This window comes from Euleptes europaea, chromosome 8 (assembly GCF_029931775.1).
Source record: "Euleptes europaea isolate rEulEur1 chromosome 8, rEulEur1.hap1, whole genome shotgun sequence".
In the NCBI taxonomy this organism is placed as follows: domain Eukaryota; kingdom Metazoa; phylum Chordata; class Lepidosauria; order Squamata; family Sphaerodactylidae; genus Euleptes; species Euleptes europaea.
Window position 1 is genome coordinate 56,739,107 of NC_079319.1, and position 8,048 is coordinate 56,747,154.

An 8,048-nucleotide genomic window follows, 5' to 3' on the forward strand; every position below is an offset into this window, starting at 1 on the left:
GTCTAACTCAGAAGAAGGCAGCTTTATATATTAGCATTTGTAAGAGCAGCTCAGAGATGAGACAGGCCCAAAACACCAGCTTTATTGGACCAGGTGGGACCATATTGTCCCCTTGTGCCACTTGATGCCCTCCTGCCATCTGCAATGGTGGCAGTACAGCAGATCAGACAGCATGCTACCAGTTCCTACCATAAGCAAGCTGCCGTAATGCAGAAGGTGAGGGTCTTGCTTCAAAAATCCCTGTAACGAGGCTCCAATAAGATAGTCAGGAGCAGCACATACCTACTTAGACTCAGCAGACCCCCCCTCCAGCATCCTTATGCCTGAAAACATTGTTGGGGCTATTCCTAGATCATGCAAACTAAAAGTAAATATAGAATCCAACTTCATCCTCTTAAATTCTTTCCTCCTTCTGCTTTGAATTTCAAAACCATCATACATTTCCCATCCAGTAGAACTGTGCAATATTTTGAGTAACCTTGGATATTGTTCAAATTGAGCCTTCCTTTTTTCAGCATTGAGGTATTTCCTTCATTTGTTGAAACAGAGTGTATATTTGCAGATATTGTTATAATTAAGGCGCTGACCACAGGCCTTAATCCAGTTAATGAATTAAGTATACTAATTCTTAACATTGTGGTATTAGTGAACAGTTGTGCCTCTGATATGACATGGCAAATTGTCTATAGAGATGTGAGGTGGGCCCTGAAGAGCTACAAGCCAGTTATTAGAAGCCAGAGCGCCAATCACTTCCATCTCCTTTTTCTGAAGTCTGACACTCAGGCATGAAAAGCAACATGCCAGCCCACCTTGTGTCAGTAGGGTTGGCAACCTCCAGGTACTACAAAAAACAGCACAAGCTCTAAATTAGCAAAAGGCGAATGCTATATTCTAGGCAAAATGCATAAGATCAACACACTACCGCAAACATAAAGAAACAACTGTACCAAAGGCATACAAAAAACAACACTTTCAAACACAACTAGATGAATTCAACTAGGCAAGTAATAGTCGCAAAGTTCAATCCCAAAGTTGGGAACAGCAGCAGCCGGTCCCGTTGGAGCCGATCGAAAACGGGAGCTGGTGGTCATGTGCAGAGCAGCAGTGATCGAAACGAAGTTGGTCATGCGCAGTGAAGAAATTGAAGGTAAGCAACCGCTGGAAGGAATGGACATGCGCAATACGCAAATTCGGCAGGACAGAAGTAGCGCCATTTTCAAAATTTCTAACTATTAATAGCTGTGTAAAAAAATTCAAGCTGTAGCCTTGGTGCAGAAGACAAGATGAACGGAACGTGGTCTCTAGATTGTAAATCACGTTTCGTTGGGGGTTTCGTCAGCCTGAGGAGGGGGAGGGGAAAGTGTGGGAAGGAGTTATTTAATGTGTCTATATTAACATACATGAATATAGTTACAAAAATGTAATTACGAAAGTTAAGAGTTCCATATAAATGCCAACTTGAGAAAGTAAGATTGTGATTTGAACTTACCAATAGTAGAAAATATCAGACAGTCAATGCAGCAGTTAAGAGACCCGCAGGTTCATGTTTCAATCATGACATCTCTAAACTAAAATGGCCAACCTTAGTTATATACTAGCTATTTAAAGGGACCAAACAATAATTAAAGAAAGCATGACAAGTCAAATTCGGTATTTAAACCGAATAGACTCATAGTTTTGAACATATGTATAAATTTGCATTCATGCTGCAACAATATACGTTTCATATGGGTGTGATTATCAGGTGGGGTCTGAATTGCCACAGAACAAAAAAGTTGAAATCACTGTCTCCATGTCCCTTTTCAAGGAAATGGGATACAAATGATACCCTTGCTCTGATGTGAGAGTGATGTTCACAAATGCGGGTGCAAATGGCACGTACTGTAGACTCGATATACATAAGACGGCAACTGCAAAGGATCGCGTAAACAACTCCTTTAGAGGAGCAATTTGAAAATTGCCTCAGTTCAAAAGAAAAACCAGTATTAGGTGCACTAAGATTTTTAATAGGCAGGCTCAATGAGCAAACCGAGCATGATCCACATTTAAGGTGCCCTAAGGGGAGGGAAGTGTTAAGTAAACGTGGAGGGAGGTTATCAGAGTGGGTAAGTAGAGCCAATGGCTCTAGATTTCCTTAGACCACAAATAGATGGAGTTTCACAACCGGGAATGGAAGTCAAAAGGTGCCAGTGTTTTCTGACAATGTTATTTATCCTATTCGATCTAGAACTGTATTCTAAAGACCAACACATTTTGGGTTTATTATGTGTATTATGTGGTTCGGCTTGGGAAGAAAAAAGTGTGGAACTTTGACACATTTCAGCTTTTCTTCTAGCAGATTGTAGAATGTTTCTAGGATAGCCTCTTTGTCCTAGGATAGCTTCATAGCTGTCAGCTTCTTTATGAAAATTGTGATTGTTAGTGGCATTACATTTTAACCTTAAAAAATTACTATAAGGGAGATTGTTAATTAAATGTTTAGGATGATAGGAAGAATAGTGGTTTGAAAAAAGGTCTGACAGCAAGTTTTCTATCATTGGAAATGAAAACTTCTAGGTCAAGAAACGCAATGTTGGTAGGACTGCAGTGTCCTGTAAAGGACAGGTTAGTATCACAGTTGTTAATCCAATCTTTGAATCTTAAGAAATACTCTTCCGATTGAAACAAAAAATAAAGATCATCAACATCTCTCTTGTATATGATCATATGCTCTTTAAAAGGGTTGTTATTGAAGATAAATTTTTGCTCAAAGTCTATCATATAGAGATTAGCAATGGCGGGGGCACAAGCGGCCCCCATAGCTACTCCCTTGACTTGTATGTAAAATTGGTCCTTGTAACAGAAAGAATTGTTCTCAAAGAGAACATCAACCTCCCACCAGTGGCAAAGAGGGACCTGGCAACCCTATGTGTCAGTTAGTGCTAGATTTCAGTTTGTGAGGACTGTGGTTCTTCTGCTTGTGCTAACTGACCATTCAGGACAGCAACCTGCCCCCCCCTTGCTGCCTGTTGGACAGGGAAGGAATGTGCCTTGGTCATTGGCCAGGTGCTAAGCTTGTTAGGCTTTTGGCACCAGGAAAAACATACTGCCCCTTCCCCTCAGCCTTTCCTGTTGCTCCTGCCTTCTACATTGGTTTTTAATACTGACAGTTGCCATGTTTTCTTTTTTTTCCACTGTTTCAGTGCTGCAGTTTATTCTTTAATTGCCGGCCTTTTAACAACAACTGTTTCCAAACTTTTGAACAGAGAATATTGAAAGCCATCTCAGTCACCAGTTTACCTGAAAGGTGGGGCATAAATACTTTAAAGGAATACATTAATGGAACTGAACCAATTAATGTCAGCGCCACCCCAGATTTGCATTGTGATGCTGATGTATGCTAAGGATTGAAATCATACCAAGATTGAACTTTATAGGATGTGTTCACACATGACATCCATTGCTAACAATAATCTCTGCAGAAGCTTCATGGTTTGTCATGCACAGATAAAATATGCGGCTGTTCATGCTCATGTTTGTTATCCAAATCCTGTAGTGGCCATTTGTAATATCACCATCCTGTGTAAGGGGGGAAATGAACATACTGATATTTGTAAGTGATAAGATATCATTCAGCAATTACCAAATCGTGCCCAACTGAACTCATTAATGGTAATGTGTGGCAGAGTATTAAAGAGGACAGCAGCTGCAATTTGCTTTACATTTTGTCGATTAAAGGTTGCTAAAAGGTATTACTAATGCAGCCATCAGCTGAGCAGGGACTTGGCATCCTTGAAGAAAGGTAGTACCAATGGTGAGCTTGAGAGGCATACAATTGCAGAACACAGGGCCAGCATTCATGAATTAATGAAGCTTGTGCAACTTGGTGGAAAACTGAAATTTGAATTGAAGAGGAAAATAGAAGCAACCATCTTTAGCAAATGCCAATTAACTAGTCCATAGAGAAATTCAATATATTGAATAGGATTGGTTCTCCTTTAGCATACTAAGGTGAATGCATCTTGCCATATTTATAGCAATTTTCTGCTTCATCAAGATTATGTTTCAGGGCCATTAGCTACCAGTGTGATTTCTAGTTTCTCAGAAAACGATAGACAAAAATAGGAAGAATTAGCATGGCTTACAGTCAGTCTACAGAGATAGCTTAAAAACAAGTTACTAAAAAAATACAGCGCAAGCAAAATGATTCAAGAACCATTTTGAGTTCAGAATTGTAATTTCATTGCAAGCTCCGCAGAATAGTTAATTTCCCCACCGGCCCTGCCTAGCTGAAGTCACTGGGAACAGATCAGAGTGAAAATGTTTGCAGTAATGGTTACCCCTGTTCTTGTTCTCTATAGCAGATGCCTGACGCTTGGACTCCGTGTCCTGCGGTTCAATCACTTGCCATGGACAGATGATATTTCAGCCAATAGCTGGATAAGAACATCCTTCCAGGTTTGCCTGAGTGTGAAAAATATGCACGGCGGATCTCAACATCATTCGCAAGTTCTGTTATTATTTCTGAGGGGGGAGAGAGACAGTAGTGGAGTCCCGGACTCTGCCTATTCCTTTCTCCTACCAAGTGTTGATGAGATGGCAGCTGTGCTCTGCTGTACTAAGAATGAAATCTGCAGGGTTTATTTTTTTTCTGCTGTAAATAATGAGTCCACGGTGGTGGTGTGCTTGATACTGCAACCATAGTATGGTCGCTTTATTTATTTATTTAAATTTCTATCCCGCCCTCAATCCCCAGCGGTATGTCGACATTTGTATAAAAGCTATACAATTCTCTGGAAACCTGATGTCAATGACTATCCTTCGAAACACTCAGGATTGTTTGCGGCTTAGCCAAAGGCAAGGCACGTACCAGTTCAGTACCACTCCTTGCTGTCAGTTGAGGCTGAGCAGAAAACCTCATGTGGCTTCCTGATCTAGGACCCTCCATCCTGAAGAGATGGCTGGGAATCCACACTTGTGTCGATCCATAAGGTACCCCTGCAGTGGGGCAACTGCTGATATACCGGCTAGCAGAGGTTTGGCGCACGGCCAGCACATGTGCATTACAGCCCAGATACTGCTTTTCTACCTTAATGATGAACTGTGTCAAGATCCTGCGCCAACCTTCAAGTTTTTCCTCAACTATCACACAAACGATAGCCTCGTGGAAAAGCATCCAAGTGCACTATAGAATTCATTTTTGTGCTAATACACATTGGAAGCATTCATACGAAAATACTTCCATTCTTATCAGGAGAATGACTTTTGGGCACAAGATTATGTCTCCAGACTGTGCGCATCCTCTCCAACATATTGGCCTTACCATTGCTGCTCACATTCCCTGAAATTGCATATCCTACCCTAGTCTCAGTATATACACTAGGTAGTACAGGTAGGCATGCTGACTACTGCCTACAATAGCCATTAAAGTACTCTGTATTTAGCACAAGTATACCCATAACTACCACCTGTGAGCTACAAACAAGAGATGGATACCAAAATCTTGTACTGCATGTAGACTCCCTGATACAGCAACCTGGCTAGTGTCACAGACATAGCACTGAGCTCCATAGCATACCTTATTCTTGCAACTTGAAGAAAACTGACTCAGGAATTGGAAAGTACCATTGTTTCTATGGAAACTATTTCCATAAATTTTAAGATAAGTGTGTTAAAAGTTAATATATTGAAATGTTTTCTGCAGTAGACTCATCACATGCTAGAATAGTGAAAATGAATCTGGCCTCTGTATTTTGGGAATACGGGATGAATTTCAGAAGTCAGGAGCTCAAGAGGGATGTAAAGAAGAAGGAAAAAGCAGATTAAATTCATGTCAGGAGAACTGAGACACAATAACACCACCAGAGAAGAAAAGCGTGTGTTCAAAAATAATATTGACAATGCAGCTCTTGATAAAGGTCACTTTCCCCTCCTTTATTACTGTCATTTTCCAAGCAAGTGAAACATGGTTTCCCTCCACATCCTTTGCAATCAAATTGTCTTTTGGCCTTTTCATGAGCTGGACAGGAGAGAGGGGCTCCCGCCCCTTACTCTCCTGCTAATTGGCACAACTTCACTCGCAAATGTATTTCAGTAGATGTTTTATATCACTTCTAAACTAAGACAACCAGTTCTTTATTATTACAATTGAAAACTGTCAGATTTACTAACAAAGCAGTCCATTTATTATAATAATTAGTATATTCCTTCTTCCATTAATTTCCTTCTATTCCACTCAGCTTTTGTAGTATTCACGTTTATGACAAGAGTCATAATATATAACCTGTTGCTTTTCCATGTAGGTAGTAGATGATGGTTCAAGACTCAGGTGAGCTATCTTCTATTATTTACACCATAGTGTAGCGGTGAGACTAGGATCTGGGAGAACCAGGTTTGAATCTCCGCATTTTATCACTGGTTGATGTTACACACATCTGGAAAAATTGATAATTTTATACCAGATGTTTGTGTGAGCAAGTCTCCATGTTGGCAGACCCAGGGTTTGTGTTAATAGTTTACATCTGGCTGCACAAGATGTAAGCTTTTCTAATTTCATATATAAAGTACCTTGTAAGGTATATTTCTGGATGTGTTCTGGATGTGTATTATTACCAGTGGCGGACCTATATTTTGGGGGCCCTGAAGCTTGAACTGTTATGGGGCCCCCTTTGTAACCAGCAACAACAGGGCAACATCCAACAAGGTCCAAAGGGCCTTGCTGCCTTTGCAAGGACCTCGAGGCCCAAATGGCAGAGAACAGGGTGATGGGGTGGAGTCCTTGAAAATGGTCCAAACACTGATTAAATAAAACTATAGAACTATTAAGCCCTGCACCACCGAAGGATTCGAGGATCCAGCTGCCAAAATGCAGGCTGTGAATACATTCTGGCGAGCTCAGCAAGCCCTTATAGCTGGTGGTTCGGGTGCTGCAAGCCCCTGAGAAAATTTTGAAATGTGACCAATTACAGCGACATTTTGAGGCCATATGAAATGGGTATTAGAGCATAATCTAAGGTCAATATTAAGTACTTCAACCCATTGGCTTATGATTGTATCACTAAAGAAACTCCATCGATTTTGTTGAGAATTTCCCTCATTTAAAAAACGTTGCTTCAGGGGGCCCCTCCAGGATTAGGGGCCCTAAAGCTTAAGCTTCATTAGTTTCACAATAGATCAGCCTCTGTTTATGACCACTGAGGAAGTCCCAATAGGCTAAAATACATATTGGTAATTTATTATGAGTGTACAGATGAACACATGAAGCTGCCTTATACTGAACCAGACCCTTGGTTCATCAAAGTCAGTATTGTCTACTCTGACTGGCAGCGGCTCTCCAGGGTCTCAGGCAGAGGTCTTTCATATCACCTACTTGTGTAGTCCCTTTAACTGGAGATGCCAGGGATTGAACCTGGGAGCTTCTGCATGCCAAGCAGATGCTCTACCACTGAGCCACGGCCCCTCACAGTATCACCAACTGTGTTTGACATTTTTGTAACAGTTTATACTGGTGGTTCTATATGTAGCCTGCATTCCAGGCCCAGTGTTTTTAACAAACCTATTGTGTACACTATATAATAAACATAATTATTTTGCTATAGATTTTATAGTTTCCAGCTCAACCTTTGAAGCTCCTTCCCTTGAATCTCCACGGTACCATGGAAGCTTGCTGGATGACCTTGCGTCACTCAGTTCCCCACTCTCAGCCTAACCTACCATACAGGGTTGTTGCTGTGATGATAGAAGGTAGGAACGGTGAATGATGTTATAAGCTGTTTTGTGCCCCCATGGGGGAGAAAAAAGTGTGGTATAAATATCTAAATAATATGAAAAAGATGATACAACTGCCAGTGTATACAAGTGTTTTAATTATCTTTAAAACTGAAACAGCTGTACTGGATTTGACCTTCCACATATGTCTCAGATGTGGTCTTAGTAGGGGAAGGGGAAAGCATTATTAAATCCCACCAAAGCAAAGAGGGCCAGTGGGCCAGTCAAACACTCTCAGCCTAAACTACCTCGTAGAGTGTTTATGAGTAGGGTTGCCAGGTCCCCCCCTTGGAGTCCTAAGG